Source organism: Thalia democratica, chromosome 6 (assembly GCF_965202585.1).
Source record: "Thalia democratica chromosome 6, ktThaDemo2.hap1.1, whole genome shotgun sequence".
Classification (NCBI taxonomy): Eukaryota; Metazoa; Chordata; class Thaliacea; order Salpida; family Salpidae; genus Thalia; species Thalia democratica.
The window spans coordinates 42,097,069-42,118,504 of NC_139170.1; positions in this window are offsets into that span (position 1 = coordinate 42,097,069).

Here is a 21,436-nt window from a genome sequence, read left to right on the forward strand (position 1 = left end):
ATTTACAACAAACTTGTAATTTAATTTGTATGCTTGAAAAATAATGAGTAAACTAGTTGAAAAAGATAAAATGAATTATTTTAAGGTAGTCTGTCTTTTTTATAGTAGAGATTTGACAGTTTTTAATATTGTGATGTACACTTAATAAGCTCAGATTATGTAGAACAATGGTGGATTCAGAAACAGAATCAAAAACTTATTTAAACATTGTGTTTAAATAATAACTCAAGCAATATACAACGTTATTCATTTAAGTTCTATTTTAAGAGATTTAAAGTTTTATTTACAATTATTTTTTATAATTACCTTAGTCACAGTAAGGAACGAACTTCAAAAGATAGTATGTCTACTTAAATTCAAAGAAGTTATGGTTTATGTTTTACTTTTGTTTAAACATCTTCTTAAGTTATAAGTTACGGTGAATTGTTTTCAATTTTACATGTTTAATAACTATTTTTAATAGATTGAAAATTTATTTTCGGATTTAAAAATCTTAAAATGTATTCATTAATTATCTTTAAAGCAATTAATTCTTCAAAATAATTAAAATTTTTATACTTTAAACGAAAGATCTATGTATCTCTTGTTTTTAGTTTTTGTAAAAGAATTAAGAAAGTTTTTTTTAAACCAATTTTATTAAATGTACTTAGAAAAGAAAACTAGATACATAAAAAAATATTTTTTACGTTTGAATCAAGATCAAACTTTACTGTTTAAAAAGAACCAAAATAGAACATTAATTCGAACGAAAATTTAACAAAATAAAACCAAATACATTGCTAAAGACACCTTTACACTCATAAAATATAGTAAAAAAGCTATTCTAGTGAGATCAAATTGTGGTGGAGAAATAAAAGCTTTTCAGTTGTTTTGGAAGCAATCGATTACGCTTAGGTAATACAAATTACTAGTTTAAGAATGTACAATAGCAGGTATTGCGAAAAGATATATTTATAAAAGAAAACAAAGATTTAAAAAAGATAAATTATAAAATAAAAATTTACGAACTTTAAAACTGTAAGATTCAATAATCAAAAACTGTTTGTTATCAACTAATAAGGCAGTAAAGAGCTGTAAAGACTTTTATACTCCAGGGTTTTCAAGGCAATAAAATAATAGCTTAAAACTTGAAGTAGCTGAAATGAGTTAAGTAAATTGATTTACCTACTGGATTCATAATATTGGATCCGCATATTATTTTAAATTATAAAAGATTATAATATTTAATATCTTAGTTGTTTCAATAAGTTCTAACTGAATCCAGCGTTGAATTTAAAAAACCAATACTCAGCCAGATCAGTAATCTATATCCTTTAATCTGATTAGTTTAAAAAAGAAAGAGAATTGTTTCGTAAATTAAAGATAAAAATATAAAAACTTTAGTGATCTTTTAATAAAAACGTGCATGATGCTAAAATTTATTTAAATGAAAGAAAATTATCGAGAAAGTATAAAACAAAATACATAGTGAAAAATTTATATATATTAAATGATTTTATGATTTAGTTTTTAAACAATTATTTTAAGTGATCTTTTATAGAAAACTAACAATTAAAACTTATAATAAGTCATATTCTACCGTGATTATATATTATATTAAAAAAAAAAAAAATATTGTAAAAAAGTATTTTAAACCAAGTTGGTTGTACTTTTTGTATTGTGTTTAATCAACATTACTATAAATACAAAAAATAGTGTGAGAAATCGGCAACCACCAAAATTCTACATTTCAAACTATGGAGTAATATTAGATTATTAAACGTGTCAAGGTAAATAAAAAGTATGTTTTGTTTATTTTAATTATTAAAACGACCCCTTCATACTTATTTCTAAAAATGAAATCAGAAAACTGCAATAAAAAACGCATAAACGTTTTAAAACTAGATAATAAAAATTACGAGCTTTTATTCTTAGCACGAAGTAGATTTAATAGCTTTAAGGTGTTTGTTTACAGAACTAATAAGTTGTTCATTGCGTAAAAACTTACAATAAATCTCAGAATTGACAAAAGAATCATTTTTCATGCAACGTCTTTCTATTTACTTTTTTCCAACTATTTCACATAATTTTTTAAATATTATAAATTACTAACTAGTTAAGTAGAAAAACACACAATTTGTTCAATTAGTTTACTAAAAGAGTACAATATACCAAGTAACAACAAAATATTTAAAATTTGCAAAATGTCTATTTTTAATAGTCTAGTTTTAGTTTGTTGTAGAAATTTTATCAAATACTTTAAGTAAGCAATTAATTATTTTCATGAAAAACAAAACATAACTATTTTAAATAATTACGTTTATAATATCACATACGAAACTAATTTTCAATGTTTCAGACCAGATAAGTTTCAATTAAAAGTGAAGTCTACAATAACAAAAACATAGTTATTTTTAATTTAAGCTTATAAAAATCTGTACGATAACTTTGAAAACATAAATATAAGGGTTAGGGGCTATAGTGATAGTAAATAGTTATATATATCTAATGAAAATTGTTATCAAAAAAAAAAATATATATAATAAATAATAAAAAATAAAGTTTAGAAAACTTATTGGCCGAGGGTAACGGTTAGGGGTAAAAGTTATAGCAAAAAAAAAAAATAAAGTTAATTAACACAATTTTATATTTTTTATATGTTCTTTTAAGTGAGCAAAAATGACCCTCTGTGCAAAAATGTCCCTTCGCGCTAAATTAACGCTCATGCAAAGTTTTCCACTCGTGAAAAAGTTACCTGCGTGCAAAAGCGACACAGTGCAAAAAAATCTTCGTGTAAAAGAGTCTACAACCCGATTTATAGATAGTGTATTATTTGTTCATTACTTTGTAATTATTTTTTATGTCCTTATTTTTTAAAGATGTCATTATATCTAGATAAAGCTATTTTCTTTAAAAACTAAATATAGGCAAAAGTTTGTTAGTGCAAAATGAAGCTCAACTTAAAAACAAATATTTTTTCTAAAAATCAGTAAATTCAAACTCAAGCGACAGACTGTTGAATTTAGAATAGTTTACCGTTTTAATTTGTCTAGATATTTCATTATATTTTAATAGAAATGTTTTAAGTATTTGTTTTAAATAAACTGTTGAAAGATTTATAAAAATAATCCATTATTGATAAGAAAAATCAAAAAGATTTTTGCTTTGTTTATGCATAAAGTACTAACAAAAATTTTTAAATAAGTAGAACATAAAAAAATTTCTTGACTACAAAAATTTTTACTAAAATTTTCCATTTCAATTATAAGAGAAGTGAAAAAAAAACTTTAAAAACTTTTGTAGCTGATTTTCTTAACAATATAGCATTTTGTATTCAATAAAAATGTTTAATGTTTAACATTGATAAACATTTCAGAAATATTATGAACTAATATTTTTTGTTTTATCAATTACTTTAAGAATACAATTAAAAATTATTAGCTTAGAAAGTAGGCTTGTAAAAGTGCTAATTTAAAAAATTTCAAACTATAATTAAGGTTTTATTTCTTACAAGAATTTAGTATAATTTAAGTGAGTAGAATTTGATGTTTAGCAGATAATTATTTTATTAAAAAAAGTATGTTAAAGCGAAAGTTTCCGATTTTGTTTCTGGCACTTTTCATTACTGTTTTATTGGCATTTTCAAAACAATATAGCATTTTTTATTCAAGAAAACTGTCTAATGTTTAACAATAATAAAAATATTAGGGCTATTATAAACTAAGATTTTTTGTTCTATCAGTTACTGTAACAATACAATTGAATGTTATAAGCTTTGAAAGTAGGCTTGTAAAAGTACTAGTTTAAACAATTTCAAACTATAATTAAGCTTCGTATTTCTTACAGGAAGTTAGTATAATTTAAATGAGTAGAGCTTGATGTTTAGCAGATAATTATTTTATAAAAGAAGTATGTTAAAGCGAAAGTTTTCGATTTTGTTTCTGGCACTTATCATTAGTGTTTTATTGGCATCAGAGATTGAAATTGAATGCAATAAAAGTTGCACTAATATAAATGATGAACCTACACAAATTAAAGCTACAGCTAGTTAAAACATTATAATTTTAGTAATTTATGTAGTTCATAAATATGTTCAAACGCCTATAATAGGTTATTTATATATTTATTCCATGATTACAAGTTACATCAACCTATGAAAAACTTCATATCAAAACAACAAAGTTTTTCGATACTTTTATATTTTTATAACAACAAAATGTTAAACTTTACAAAACAAAGATATATAGATTTTTATTGTCTAAAAAGTAAACTAAACAAACTAAAAAATAATATTATGTTATTTTGAGTACTTTAAAAAGTTCTAATTTTTATAAATGCATTGCTAATTTTTGAACTTGTTAGAAAAAATAGCTAGCTTTACTTTAGGTAACTTTTTAAAACAAACTTTTTATATACAGTATAATTACCTCAAGTTGAAAAATATTACTAACTGTTACTAACAACAGAAACACAGTATCATGAAAGCTAAATGTAAAACTGCTTAAAGAGGTCTACTAATTATTGATAATTATTCGTAAATGAAAAACAACACTTTTTTACAGACTGTCATATTCTAAAGTTTTTGTTTTTTTTTTTATTAAATGTTAAAACTTTATTGTTTATCTTGCTCCTATGTTAATTAGTTTGATTACGTAGTTTATTATGTCTCCGATACTTTTTATAAGTTTAACAACCAAATTTATAAATTGAACTGAACTTTTTACTCGCTCTTAAATATGGAACAGATTATTTCTCCACTCGATGAAAATCAGTCTTACGATGTGTGGACCTGTCGAGTTCCTTAATTCTACCAGTACAAAACATATTTCCTTTGGACTTTAACAAACGACACACAATACGGTGTCTTTCATAAATACTTTGACAACAGATTTTGGCAGAATAATGTCACAGTGAAAAAGGAAATCTTTAAACAGGTGACTAAGTACAAAAGAGATCCAGAATATGACCCGTGGTTTCTCAAGCATAAAAAATGGACCAAAGATTACAAATTTACGAGTTACGAGGAAATTTGCGATTATTGGATTAAAAACAAAAATGCGCCTCTTTTGGGCGGAAAGATGGAACAAATTGTAAAAGGTTTTTTTTTTATCTCTAATAAAATTTCTCTTAAAAACTTAGTGTAAAATAATTAAAATAAAAGAATATTTTATAAACTATCAAATAATTAAAAAAGCATAATACAGAGGTATTTTTAAAATAAAAAAACTTATAGTAATTATTTTCAATAAAGTGTGAAGATATATGGGATATGTAATACAGCCTCATTATAAAAGCTTCCAGGTGTTTTGTTTTTAACAAATAAAAATATTAGCTCTTGGTTCAGCACTACTTTCAATAAAAAGTATAAGCATGAGTAGCTATTCGTATGAAATTAAAAGTCAATTAAAACGCTGTTAAATGTTACTAGGTGATTTTTTTAAAACTTTTACAGGCAAAACTTGGTCGTCGACTAGCCTTCAAGAACGCGTTTACCACCTTTATGCTTGCGATTGCGGCTGGGGATTTTGGGGATGGTTCTGGCATGGGCAGAATTGTTTAACGTGGCATACCCAGTTTACTGCAACGTTAACGAAAGAAACGCTGAAGTATAACACACAATCGATGCAGATTGAGAATAATCCAAGTTGTCAGTGGGAGAATTTGAAAGACGGAAATGGCAAAGAAAGAAAGTTTGAACGGTCCTGCAAGACCCAGTATTCTGTTATCAGGTTGATAAAAGTATTGGTATGATCGTAAGAAATAATTGTATCTAACTTTTTTTTTTCATTACTGCTGCAATAGAGTTATTTGAAATTTCATCAAGTTTTACTTTACATCAATTTTGTCTTTAGGTCAAAGTTTTTCTTGTTATTTAATATATTTTTGCTACTTAATTATGATTTTATATCAGATTTATCGAAGAAGAGAATGGAAAAAAAGTTGAACTTCCAGACAAAACGGGTTGTTCTAAGGTTTGTTTATTAAAATTAAATACTGGTTTTATACAGTTTTTGTTATTGTGCGGTTTACTAACAAAAATTATGTATTTATAATTTTGGCTAGTATCAAAATTATTAAAAACAAGCAATCTGTTACCATTTTTATTTGTTGTATTAGAAAACTAATACTTATTATAATTATTTCTCTTTAGTTTTTCTTAGTTTTAATTTCTATTTACTATATGAGACTTTAACTATGTTTTTTTATCTAAGCTGGACAAAACAATGCAGCCACAGAACACTTTTATACAAATATTCAACAAAGAGAATTTACCTTTTATTTTGATTCCAAGTTTGGGGCTTTACTTGAGAAATTTCTGGTTTTGCAGTTATCGATTAAGGTATTTGTTTTAATTTTTCTAAACATACCACTAAAAAAGTATATAATAGAAATTATTTTTTTCCTACAGTAAATATTGTAAAAAGTTAAAGTTGACTTCGTTTTTATTGTTTTTTCATACTTATACATTTATTATTGTCTAATAATAAATACAAACTCGGTTATAAAACTATTTTAGTTTCTTATAGATTTTATATATAAATACAGTAGGGCATCAATAAGGTACGCACTTAATCTTTAAATTGATTTTTTTTTTTCGAAAACTTGAATTCTAAAATTTTACAAAATAACGACAATAAATCGTAATAAGACTATTGCAAATATAAGAAAATTATTTTTGGTATTATTTGATAAATATGTCGTAAGTTAAAGATATATAAATGGAATAGCTATTTTATATTTTGTGTGATAAGGGTAAAAATCTTCTTAAAATTGAAAGGTACTTATTTGACGTAGATACCCATTTTTGCCTAGATATAAGGTGCGCACCTTAATGAAATCACTAACGTAGTGTTACTTGAAACTGTTTTTTAAATTTAAACAAATTAGTAAAGTGTAAAATTTATACTGCAAATAAGATTTAACCATAAATATTTATAAATTTGTAAAGTTCAGTAGTAATACCAGTTTTCTTAAGTTTAGTTTTGTAGTTTTACTTTGTAAAAAAATAAACAATTAAAAACTGTAATGATAAAAAGACTTCAAAAGATAAAATAAGTTTTATCCTCTGTTGTACTTAAAATTTTTAACGTTTATAATTTCAAACTGATATAATTTTAGTTCGTGTCACCAAGAATACAAGACATTGCTATGTACTACAGACGGGCACATTGTTGCGACTAAAGAAGATTCAAAAGAGCTAAACGAAATTAAAAATTCACTTTTTAAAAAATACTATATATTTCATTATTGTTAAGTTTTTTTACCAGCTGGTTCAAAGGATGCTTTATAAACATATTTTTTAACACTAAACCTCGTAACCAAAACTGTACTACATAAGCAATGATAACAAGCTTTCTACTTTTCTAAATTTTCCAGAACAATAAAACACAACACTTTAGCTAATTGACTAAAACAGATTTTATTCTTAATTTTTGTAAGTTAAATACTTTTAGAAAGTGCTTAAAAATAAAACTACAATTTATTTTTGAAATTACGTTTACAATGCTTGTATATTTTATTTTAAACCAATTTTTTGTTGATTTGTTTAGTACTATTTTCATAGTTATAAATCAGCCATGGGCGTATCCTAATTTCATTGTTATTGACTTAAAAGAGAAAAGATGTGCTTTAAGTTTACTTGTTAAATTTACATATATTTAATCTTCTTCAAAAAAGTTGTTTGTTATATGTTATCAAAAGTTTTAGTTTAACTACATAGTTAAATAAACAATAAATCTACAAACTTACAATTTTTTAAGAAATGTTATCGTATAGTTTGAAATTTTCAAGACGTTTCAAGTTTATTATGACCTAAGAGTTTTTTAAGACCGAACATAATTGAATATATACTATGTTAGTTATAACTGTGAGTGTATAGCATTCTGATAAATGAGTTTGTAAATTCCGAAGGCGCTTAAATTTTTAATAAAATTTATATTGAAAAAAATTGTTTGTTATGCAATAAGATGGTACTTAATTACATTTAAAGGTCTAACTATATCTGATTTATAGGTTAAGTTTTAAGCTGTAAAAAATAAAATTTGTTATTTTTTTAGCCAATTTAGAAACTTTTTAAAAACTCAACAATCAATATAAGAAGGTAATATTAGAGAACTGAAGGTATAAAGGTTACAGTTCCGTTGTTGGTTGTTATAAACGTTCATTTAATACTTACTTCTAAAAATAGATTCATCAAACTCCTATAAAAATATTGCAAAAAGCATTGTATAAAACATGTAAAACTATATAATAAAAAAATAAGAGCTATTTACTTCAAGCGCTAATTGGTTTTTTTAGTTTTAAAGCTTTTGTTTACACGACTAATTAGTTCTTGCATGCGAAAAATATACAACAAATATCAGAAGCGACAAAAAAAAGTTTGTCATGAAAATTTTTCAACTTACTCGCTAATTCGTAGTTTATATTGTTCTTTGTGTAATGTTAACAACTTTTTTTGGCTTAGCAATTTTTTTGTTACTTGAAAATTTCTATAAAGCTACTAAATATGTTTTACGCAACAATAATGTAAAACTTGCTCAAAAAATATATAAATTTGTTAGTTCTATTATAATTAAGTTTAACTAACTTTTAATGAAAAATTTTAAATATTTTGGAAAGAAATAACATATTTCTAACTCTAAGGTTATTATTAGTGAAAAATAAAAAAATAAAACTTTGCAGCTATTTTGTACACTATCTTATAACTTGAACTTATATTTAAGTACAAAATACTTTAAATCTTACTTAATATAAAATAATTTAACTTTTTTTTAATGCAAAACAAATGCATAGCCTTCTTGCTTGAAATTAAAAAAAAAATACAAAAGTGTTCGATTTCTAACTAAACTGAAGTTTTTACGTTAGTATAAAACAAAAAACCTCAAATCTAATCAATTAATTCCAAAAACATGTAATTGAGTAATTTTTCTTAGTTGCAGACATTATCATACTTTTGTTTTATTAGGTAAGCTATAACTAATATCTTTCTTTACTTATAAAATTAGGTTCTTATCTTCTATAAATTAGCTATGTTCATTTTAACAACTTAAAGTTTTGGTATGGGAACTTATCATATACTTTTTATTGCAATCAGAGTCTGAAAATAAAATAACCGCAACTGCACCAATGTAAATAAGAATATTTAAAAGTGAATGCATCAGTTAAATGGTTAAGTTTATTATATCTATTAAGTTGAATGGATTTCAATTTAAACGAAATTCTTTATTAAAACTTTTTTTATCCCATAGTAATTGTTTTATAGTTTTATTAGTGTTGAACTTTATTAATGTCGGTCAAATACAGATTAAAATAAATATTCTTTATATATTTAGTTTAACTAATAATAAAAATTTAAAATTTACATTAATCATACTTGTAGTTTTTAATAACAAGCATAATTTATTTAAAACTTTACTTAAAATGATCTAATTGCATTTACAGACTGTCAAATAAATAAAAAGTTTTAAAAGTTTTCATTAAATTACCAATTATTAAAACTCACCGAAACTTAGTAACAAGAAAGCAGTAAAAGTTTGTACGGTGTGCGTTTTAAATATTCATATTTTTAATTTATTTTCTAAACATGTTTTGAACATTTTGTGTTAACTACAAGTTGTTGCTTTTTTAATGAATCATAATAGTTTTTAGTTATTTCGTACAAAAGTGTGGGTATAAAACAAATGTAGAACTTTTTTAAACCAGTACAGTTTCTATCAATTATAAAATTTCCAAATTAAAAATCAACATTATAAAAATTTATCTTCAAAAGTCTGAAAAAATTAATTATCTGTATATCATTAGTTTAAAGTTTCTGTGAAAAATGTTATATGTTTGTTTAAGACGGAAAATTTTTAAATGTTTACACAAAAACTCATTGCGGCAAATTAGTTTTTATTGTTGAGAAAACAAAATGTGAAAACTCATTAAGTCGTTTAGTTTTACCTGCTGTTCTTGCTTTTTTGAATATGTTTTTTTTAAGCATTTTTTCTCAAAACATAGTATAATGTGACTGATTTTGTTTTACAATTTTCGATTATTCATTTTTACGCTTATCAGTTTTTTTAGTACAAATTTGGTAATAGCCTAGCCTCATAATTCAAAACAAAATTTCTTCAGTTCTTAATGATTTAAATGCCCATAAACTAAATTTAGACCATGTTTTAATAAATTTAAAGCTTTTTATGTATAGAAAGCATTGTTGTAGCTTATAACAAGAAAACTAAAACCTCAATTTACATTTTCATTGACTATTCAATGTCCACGATCAATGTCTAACTATATTTATATATTTAAAGAACAGTACTTTGTATGTACATTACTTTTTATTGGTTTTTGTTTTCTTCGTTTATCTAATTAGGTGTTTATAAATTCATTATAACTCGGTAACGATAGATTTCTTTTTGACTTGTTTACAGCCAAATAAAAAAAAAATTATATATAAAGTAAAGCTCAGTTTAAAAACAAATGTTTTACTAAAACAGCTTGGTCAATATAATTTAAGTTAAGCAAAAAATTTTTATATAAAATAAAATAATATAAGTTATAAATAATCAATTGAATTTTTTCTACATAATTTCCTTTGGTTTAATAGCGCTTTTTTAATTTTTATTCTAAACAAACAATATAAATTTAAAATTACCCGTAATATTAGTATAAAATTTATACAAATAACTACAGATTTTTTTTTGTTATAGTTGTGCAAAAAAAAAAATATTATTTTCTCAATAGTGGAATTTTTGAATTTTTATTTACAGAAAATTTTACAAAAACTTTACAAAAATTTTCCACTACAAATATAAAATGAGAGAAGTAATAAAAAAGTATTATAAGTTATATGAAAACTTATTGCTAGTTTACTTTGAAAGTAATCAGTTTGTATTTAACATAACTCTGCAGTGTTAAAATTAGTAATTACTTAGCATATTTATTTATTAAAACTTAGCTTTTTTTAAATAGTGTAACTATCAACTTGATTCTTACTAGTACAGTCTTATTGAGTAAAATTTGATGTATAGCAGTTAAATGTTTTAAAAAAAGTATGTCAAAGCAAAAATTTAAAATTTTGTTTCTAGCTCTTGTCATTGCTGTTTCATTGGCATCAGAGTCTGAAACTGAAAATAATGAAAATTGTTCGAATCTGAATAACGAATCTGCACAAATTAATGCAACTGTTAGTTTAATTCTACTTTTAGAAAAAACTTGCAGTTTTTGAAATATGTTTACACGCGTATATCGCAATAACTGTACATGTTTTGTTATAAAAACAAGAAACAACAAACTCTTTAAACTCTCAAAAGAGTTTGTAACAAGTTTAAATGTTTCCAACACTATTTAATTTAAATTTAACAAATTGTATGACAAAACGATACATAAAGGTATATTTTTTTAATTAAAAAAGAAAAGATGTATTAGATTCTCTTTCAAGCTTTTGTCAAACAAGAAGACTTTTAGTCATTCGTTAAATATAACTTACAGAAATGTATTTATTTATTTTCTTTTGCATTGCTTTTTTTATTTTTTTTGACAAACTACCTAGCTTTAATTTAGGTATCAAAAATAAAAGTTTTAAGCTAAAATTAGTAAGTATTAACACGTTTTTTTGGACTAAAGCTGAGAGTATACATTTTTATTCACATTACGACTATAATAATTTTAGATACTAAAAACTATATGGGAATTTAAAAAAAATCTATGTGTAAAATTATGACTTAAGTATGCATACATGTAGTTCTTGAGTTTTTTGTAAAGATTAATTTTTTTAGCCCACTTGCTCTATATATATAGACTAGTTTGATTTTGTGCATTTTTTTTTATTAAAAGGATGTTTTCATTTTGAAGTTTATCAATAAAAATCATAAATAGTATTGAAAAATATACTTGCACTAAAATCCGTAATAGATCATTTCCAAAATCGATGAAAACCAGTCTTATGATGTATGGACCTGTAGAGTGAAATACTCCTATCAATTCAATACATATTTCGTTTGGACGCTAGAAAAAGACCCGGAATACGTTGTCTATCCTAAGTACTTTGATAACAGGTTTTGGCAAAATAATGTCACAGTGAAAAAGGCACTGATGGAAGAGATGACTAAGAGCAAAAAAGATGCAGAATACGACCCGTGGTTACTCAAGCATGAAAAATGGGCGAAAGATTACAAATTTACGAGCTACAAGGATATGTGCGATTATTGGATTAATAACAAAAATGCGCCTCTTTTGGGTGATAAAATGGAAGAAATTGAAAAAGGTAAAGATTTTGCTAAAGTGTATTGTTTTTATTTAAGAATAAATACATCTATATTATGTTTTTAAACATAGAGTCGTAGTATAAAAAAATATTAACACTTTATCTGTAGTAGCATGGCTTTTAAACACTTGTTGTAATTTAACATGATTAAAAATGTTTAAGTAATCAATTAGCATTTATAATGCAACTAAAATTTGTCGTTTTTATATGAAAACTTTAATTAATATTTTGAGAAAAGTTTAAAAACAACTAGAAAACAGTTTAATCTTTTTTTAAAGTCTCAGATATAACTTTTCATAAAAAAAAATAACATTAGAAAACTTGGCTAAACACAGTTCTTAATAAAAAACATAAAATTTATTAGCTAATTGTACGAAATTAAATTTTACTATAACAACTGTTGACCGTTAGAATATTTTTTAAAATATATATTTTTTTAATTTCCTGATAAAATTTGGTTGTCGACTGGTCGTCCAGAACGCGTTCACCATATTGCAGGCTTCGACTGCGGTTGGGGCAGTTGGGGTTGGTTCTGGCATGGTAAAAACTGTAACTCCTGGCATGACCAGTTTACTGCAACTCTAACGAAAGAAACTCTAAAGTACAATTCCAAATCAAAGCAGATTGAGAATAATCCAAGTTGTTCGTGGGAGAATTTGAAAGACAGAAATGGCCGAAAGAGAAAGTTTAAAAGATCCTGCCAGACACATTACTCTGTTATTAGGTTGGTGGATAACTTGACAAACCTTTTCCTTTTTTAGAGATGGAGTATATATTTTTTTGTAATGGTTGAAGAGCTTATTTTCTTTTTAATTAAGTTTCGGCTTTAGGTCAAAACTTTGCTTGTCATTAAAAATATTTTTCGTTAAATACTTACCGAATTATTTTTTATCAGGTTTATTGAGGAAGAGAATAGTAAAAAAATTGAACTTCCAGACGTAAAGGGTTGTTCAAAGGTTTGTTAATTTATCAAGCATCAAGCAATATAGTTGATCGTAGAATTTAACAGCTAAAGTTGTACCGATTTAATTTTGGGTAGCCACAGTTTAACAATTTTTTTTATTTGATAAATTCGATATGTTTTGTCGGAAATTAACTTCATTATTCACTTTTTTCTTCATAAGACTTAAGCAATAACTTAATTTAAGGTGGACGAGCTTCTGCAGCCAGAGAATACTTTGGCACAACTTTTCAACAAATGAGATTCACCTTATATTTTGGTGCCAAACTTAGGTCTTTATTTGAAAAACTTCTGTTTTTGCAGTTATCGATTGAGGTATGTTTTAAAAATCATAATGCAACATATCACTAAAAACAAATAGATAAAAGTAAATTATAATAATAAATAAAAATTGCAAAATAATAATTTACTTCTATTTTCCGTATTTTTATTCTTACGTTTACTTTTGTACGACAAAAAACTATATATTTTGATACAAAACTTGTTTTGCTTTTTAAAAGTTCGGTATATAGATGCAGTGGAGACATTGATGATATACGCAACAAATTTTTAAAGAAGTTTGGGACTAACTGTTTATGAACAAATTTATTTAAAACTTTACTTAAAATGATCTAATTGCATTTACAGACAGTCAAATAAATAAAAAGTTTTAAAAGTTTTCATTGAATTACCAATTATTAAAACTCACCGAAACTTAGTAACAAGAAAGCAGTAAAAGTTTGTACGGTGTGCGTTTTAAATATTCATATTTTTAATTTATTTTTTAAACATGTTTTGAACATTTTGTGTTAGCTACAAGTTGTTTTTTTTTAATGAGTTATAATAGTTTTTAGTTATTTCGTACAAAAGTGTGGGTACAAAACAAATGTAGAACTTTTTTAAACCAGTACAGTTTCTATCAATTATAAAATTTCCAATTAAAAATCAACATTATAAATTTTTTCTTCAAAAGTCTGAAAAAATTAATTATCTGTATATCATTAGTTTAAAGTTTCTGTGAAAAATGTTATATGTTTGTTTAAGAAGGAGAATTTTTAAATGTTTACATAAAAACTCATTGCGGCAAATTAGTTTTTATTGTTGAGAAAACAAAATGTGAAAACTCATTAAGTCGTTTAGTTTTACCTGCTGTTCTTGCTTTTTTGAATATGTTTTTTTTAAGCATTTTTTCTCAAAACATAGTATAATGTGACTGATTTAGTTTTACAATTTTCGATTATTCATTTTTACGCTTATCAGTTTTTTTAGTACAAATTTGGTAATAGCCTAGCCTCATAATTCAAAACAAAATTTCTTTAGTTCTTAATGATTTAAATGCCCATAAACTAAATTTAGACCATGTTTTAATAAATTTAAAGCTTTTTATATATAGAAAGCATTATTGTAGCTTATAACAAGAAAACTAAAACCTCAATTTACATTTTCATTGACTATTCAATGTCCACAATCAATGTCAAACTATATTTATATATTTAAAGAACAGTACTTTGTATAAACATTACTTTTTATTGGTTTTTGTTTTCTTCGTTGATCTAATTAGGTGTTTATAAATCATTTTAACTCGGTAACGATAGATTTCTTTTTGACTTGTTTACAGCCAAATAAAAAAAAAAATTATATATAAAGTAAAGCTCATTTTAAAAACAAATGTTTTACTAAAACAGCTTGGTCAATATAATTTAAGTTAAGCAACAAATTTTTATATAAAATAAAATAATATAAGTTATAAATAATCAATTGAATTTATTCTACATAATTTCCTTTGGTTTAATAGCGCTTTTTTAATTTTTATTTTAAACAAAAAATATAAATTTAAAATTACCCGTAATATAAGTATAAAATTTATACAAATAACTACAGATTTTTTTTTGTTATAGTTGTGCAAAAAAAAAATATTATTTTCTCAATAGTGGAATTTTTTAATTTTTATTTACAGAAAATTTTACAAAAACTTTACAAAAATTTTCCACTACAAATATAAAATGAGAGAAGTAATAAAAAAGTATTATAAGTTAAATGAAAACTTATTGCTAGTTTACTTTGAAAGTAATCAGTTTGTATTTAACATAACTCTGCAGTGTTAAAATTAGTAATTACTTAGCATATTTATTTATTAAAACTTAGCTTTTTTTAAATAGTGTAACTATCAACTTGATTCTTACTAGTACAGTCTTATTGAGTAAAATTTGATGTATAGCAGTTAAATGTTTTAAAAAAAGTATGTCAAAGCAAAAATTTAAAATTTTGTTTCTAGCTCTTGTCATTGCTGTTTCATTGGCATCAGAGTCTGAAACTGAAAATAATGAAAATTGTTCGAATCTGAATAACGAATCTGCACAAATTAATGCAACGGTTAGTTTAATTCTACTTTTAGAAAAAACTTGCAGTTTTTGAAATATGTTCACACGCGTATATCGCAATAACTGTACATGTTTTGTTATAAAAACAAGAAACAACAAACTCTTTATACTCTACTTAATTAATAATTATACACTATTTAATTTAAATTTAACAAATTGTATGACAAAACGATACATAATGGTATATTTTTTTAATTAAAAAAGAAAAGATGCATTAGATTTTCTTTCAAGCTTTTGTCAAACAAGAAGACTTTTAGTCATTCGTTAAATATAACTTACAGAAATGTACTTATTAATTTTCTTTTGCATTGCTTCTTTTAATTTTTTGACAAATAACCTAGCTTTAATTTAGGTATCAAAAATAAAAGTTTTAAGCTAAAATTAGTAAGTATTAACACATTTTTTTGGACTAAAGCTAAGAGTATACATTTTTATTCACATTACGACTATAAAAATTTTAGATACTAAAAACTATATGGGAATTTTAAAAAAATCTATGTGTAAAATTATAACTTAAGTATGCATACATGGAGTTCTTGAGTTTTTTGTAAAAATTATTATTTTTAGCCCACTTGCTCTATATATATAGACTAGTTTGATTTTGTGCATTTTTTTTTATTAAAAGGATGTTTTCATTTTGAAGTTTATCAATAAAAATCATAAATAGTATTGAAAATTATACTTGCACTAAAATCCGTAATAGATCATTTCCAAAATCGATGAAAACCAGTCTTATGATGTATGGACCTGTAGAGTGAAATACTCCTATCAATTCAATACATATTTCGTTTGGACGCTAGAAAAAGACCCGGAATACGGTGTCTATCCTAAGTACTTTGATAACAGGTTTTGGCAAAATAATGTCACAGTGAAAAAGGCACTCATGGAAGAGATGACTAAGAGCAAAAAAGATGCAGAATACGACCCGTGGTTACTCAAGCATGAAAAATGGGCGAAAGATTACAAATTTACGAGCTACAAGGATATGTGCGATTATTGGATTAATAACAAAAATGCGCCTCTTTTGGGTGGTAAAATGGAAGAAATTGAAAAAGGTAAAGATTTTGCTAAAGTATATTGTTTTTATTTAAGAATAAATATATCTATATTATGTTTTTAAACATAGAGTCGTAGTATAAAAAAAAATATTAACACTTTATCTGTAGTAGCATGGCTTTTAAACACTTGTTGTAATTTAACATGATTAAAAATGTTTAAGTAATCAATTAGCATTTATAATGCAACTAACATTTGTCGTTTTTATATGAAAACTTTAATTAATATTTTGATAAAAGTCTAAAAACAACTAGAAAACAGTTTTATCTTTTTTTTAAAGTCTCAGATATAACTTTTCATAAATAAAAATAACATTAGAAAACTTGGCTAATTACAGTTCTTTATAAAAAAACATAAAATTTATTAGCTAACTCTACGAAATTAAATTTTACTATAACAACTGTTGACCGTTAGAATATTTTTAAAAATATTTTTTTTTTAATTTGCAGATAAAATTTGGTTGTCGACTGGTCGTCCAGAACGCGTTCACCATATTGCAGGCTTCGACTGCGGTTGGGGCAGTTGGGGTTGGTTCTGGCATGGGAAAAACTGTAACTCCTGGCATAACCAGTTTACTGCAACTCTAACGAAAGAAACTCTAAAGTACAACTCCAAATCAAAGCAGATTGAGAATAATCCAAGTTGTTCGTGGGAGAGTTTGAAAGACAGAAATGACCGAAAGAGAAAGTTTAAAAGATCCTGCCAGACACATTACTCTGTTATTAGGTTGGTGGATAACTTGACAAACCTTTTCATTTTTTAGAGATGGAGTATATATTTTTTTGTAATGGTTGAAGAGCTTATTTTCTTTTTAATTAAGTTTCGGCTTTAGGTCAAAACTTTGCTTGTCATTGAAAATATTTTTCGTTAAATACTTACCGAATTATTTTTTATCAGGTTTATTGAGGAAGGGAATATTAAAAAAATTGAACTTCCAGACGAAAAGGGTTGTTCAAAGGTTTGTTAATTTATCAAGCATCAAGCAATATAGTTGATCGTAGAATTTAACAGCTAAAATTGTACCGATTTAATTTTGGGTAGCCACAGTTAGACAAATTTTTTTATATGATAAATTTGATATGTTTTGTCGGAAATTAACTTCATTATTCACTTTTTAAGTTACCTTTTTTCTCCATAAGACTTAAGCAATAACTTAATTCAAGGTGGACGAGCTTCTGCAGCCAGAGAATACTTTGGCACAACTTTTCAACAAAGGAGATTCACCTTATATTTTGGTGCCAAACTTAGGTCTCTATTTGAAAAACTTTTGTCTTTGCAGTTATCGATTGAGGTATGTTTAAAAAATCATAATGCAACATATCACTAAAAACAAATAGATAAAAGTAAATTATAAAAATAAATAAAAATTGCAAGATAATAATTTACTTCTTTTTTCGTATTTTCATTCTTACGTTTACTTTTGTACGACAAAAAACTATATATTTTGATACAAAACTTGTTTTGCTTTTTTAAAGTTCGGTATATAGATACAGTTGAGACATTGATGATATACGCAACAAATTTTTAAAGTAGTTTGGGACTAACTTTTTATGAACAAAAAAGTTAAGTTGTTTAACAAAGTAACAAAAAGTCATTTCAATATGACTACTGCAAATGAAACACAATTGCTTTTGACAACATTAAGTGAAATAAAGATAGTGTAAAATACTTATATTAACTAAAATTAACTATACATAAAAGTACTTTGATATCAAGTGTAAAAAAATAAAACTCTTCTCAAAACTGTTTTGTGTGAGTTTCTCATAAAAGTTTTTACTTACGTTACGTTTTTCACGTAAGTTATGTACGTTTTCCGGTATTGAATTACATACCTTAACATCATTAAGATTTTAGTTTTACCTTATTAACTTGAGAATCAAAAGTTAGCTCATAAGTAAATAACATTGTAAAACATTAAGTTTTATTATCTTATGTAGTTTAGCAGTTATGTTTGTTTTGTTTAGAACTACTTTTGTAGTTTCATAGTAAAGAAACTGTAATTTTAAAACGACTTCTAAAACATTAAATTAAATTTAAACTTTATTCAATTTAAGATTTAGATAAATTTTAAAACGTTTCTAATGAATGAACGTCATTTTTTAGGTCGTGTCATCAAGAATACAAGACGCTTCTATGCACAAAAGATGGACATATCATTGCAACTAAACAACATTCTAAAGAACTAAATGACATAAAATATTCACTTTATAAACACTTTTATGGTTATTGTTGAGCGTAAATTGACATTCAGGTATAATATTAAAAAATGTGTATATTTTTGAAAACTAAATTTATAAATCCAAAACTATACTGCATAATAAATGATATCAAGCAAATTATTTTCACTGTGTTCTCAAAACAATGAAACATATCTTTATAACTAGTAGACAAAAACAAACTTTACAAGATAAAAAATCTTTAAAATCTTTTTTTTTGTCGACTATTTCTAGATAGTTACTATTAAAATAGCATCACAATTTACTATTAATGTAAGTTATACAATACTTCTAAAACTTTATTCAAACCTTTTATTATCATTATTTTTTACAACATTTCTATAGACACATCCTAAAACCATTATTAGTGACTAAAATGAAACAATATGTGTTTTAATTTTACACATGTTTAAACTTATTCAAAAAAGTAACTGTGACAAAAAGTTCTACTACTTAACTAAGTACACAATATTTTTACAAACATACAAATTTTCAAATAAAAGTTATCTTTTAACTTATAACTTTTATACCGTTTTGAGTTTATTATTAACTAAGAATTAAATAAGGATAAACATTACTGAAGTTTTAACAATAGAAAAATATATAAAACGTTAAATAGTACAGTATTAAATTTAGCTAAACTTTTGTTTATTATGTTAAGAAATTTCTAGGTTAAGATTTAAGCAGGAAAGTTTAAATTATTAATTTTTTATTATGCTAAAAAACCTTCTAAAAGTCAAAAAAGTGATAAAATAAGGTAATACTATAGAGTTCAACGTTTAAAGGTTACATTGAATTACATTACAGTAATATTGTTTCAACTTTTATTGTTAAAACAAATGTCTAATACTTATTTCTAAAAATAAATTAAGAATAATGTAACAAAAATATCGCAACAAATATTGAAGAAAACATGTTAAACTATAAAATTAAAGTTTACGAACTATTATTTTAAGCGCTAAATAATTTTAAAATTTAAATTGTTTGTTTACACAACTAGTTAGTTCTTACATGCGACAAATATACCACAAATATCAGAAGCGACAAGAAAAGAATTTCTCATGCAAGTTAATCTAGCTTACTCGCTAATTTTAAGTTTATATTGTTCTTTAAATAGTCAATAAATTCTATTTGGCTTAGCATTTTATGTTACTAAGACATTTTTAAATTAATATTAAAATACATTTATAGAATGATTTTTTTTTAACTTGCAATAAAATGGAATATATTTTACTTTTATTATAAATCAGTTTAAATAACTTTTAAACACGTCTAAAACATGTAGGATAAGACTCTCATTTATTTTGTTCTAGGGTTTATGATCATAAGTAAATAAACAAAAATTAAACCTAACAGTTATTTTGTGCAGTTTTTTGCAACTTCAACTTATACTTATTTACAAAATACTTAAAATATTTCTAGTAAATTAAAAAAGCATGAAGCAAACACTTTATAACTTCATTAAAATGCAAAAAAAATGCTTGGCTTTCTTGTAAAAACTAATAATAAAAAAGTTACAGAAATGTTCCATTTAAGTATTTACGTATTTACGTTAGTAAAAAACAAAAAGCTTAAGCTAAATAAATATACTATAGTTTTCAAGTAACGTGTAATTGAGTTATTTTCCTAAGTGCAGATTTTTTTTTAAAGCTATTATTATCATATTTATTAACTAAGAATTTAAGCTTTCACCTTCATTTAAACAACTATGTTCATTATTACATTTTCCAGTTTTTTTTAATTGACAATTTATTTTCAGAGTCGAATACTAAAATAAATAAAACTGTACCAGTCTAAATAAGGAATAAATAAATTGAATTCAACACTAAATGGTTAAGTTTCTTCTTTTATTTGTAAAGGTGGAAGTATTTTCTTTTAAACTAAACTTATGTGTATGAAAGCATTGTAACACACGATAAGTGTTTTATAACTTTGTTTATGTTAATGTAAGTCGAAAAATTTTTAAAAGAATTTTTTTGCGTAATGACGAATAAAAACAGTTTATACATATTTTTTGTTCGAAGTTGCGCATTTAATTACAAATTTAAACAATTTTAATTTAAAGTTAAAAACAATCTACATTTTTCAGACTATCAAATATAGATAATAGCCAAACTTTTAACATTAGCTAATTTTTTCTTTCTATGCAATAATTTTTAACTGAAGTTTTTAAGCGTTTACTTTTTATTTAGTGTTCAATAAACTTCTGTTAGTAGGTACAAAACAACGAAACCAGAACAACAATAAAATAGTAAAAACTTATACAATATTTATATTAAATAGTCAAAAACTGAAATTTTTTATAAAAATGGTTTAAAAACTTCTAATAACTAATTAAATGTTATAATAGAAAACCAAATATATAAACTTTTAATTATTTCTTTTAAAAATATCAGATACAAAGTTTTTAAACACTACAGTTTCATCAAAAATAAAGTTTTAAAATAAAAATACAATTATCTAATCAATATAACTTATAGATATATTTACCAAATTATTCTGTTTTAATTGCCAGTAAAAAATAATATGTTTTTTTAAGCGGTAATCTTTAAGATACTTAAAAAACAATACCGTGCGCCAATTTTGTTTTTGTTGTTGAAAAAATAAAGTGCAA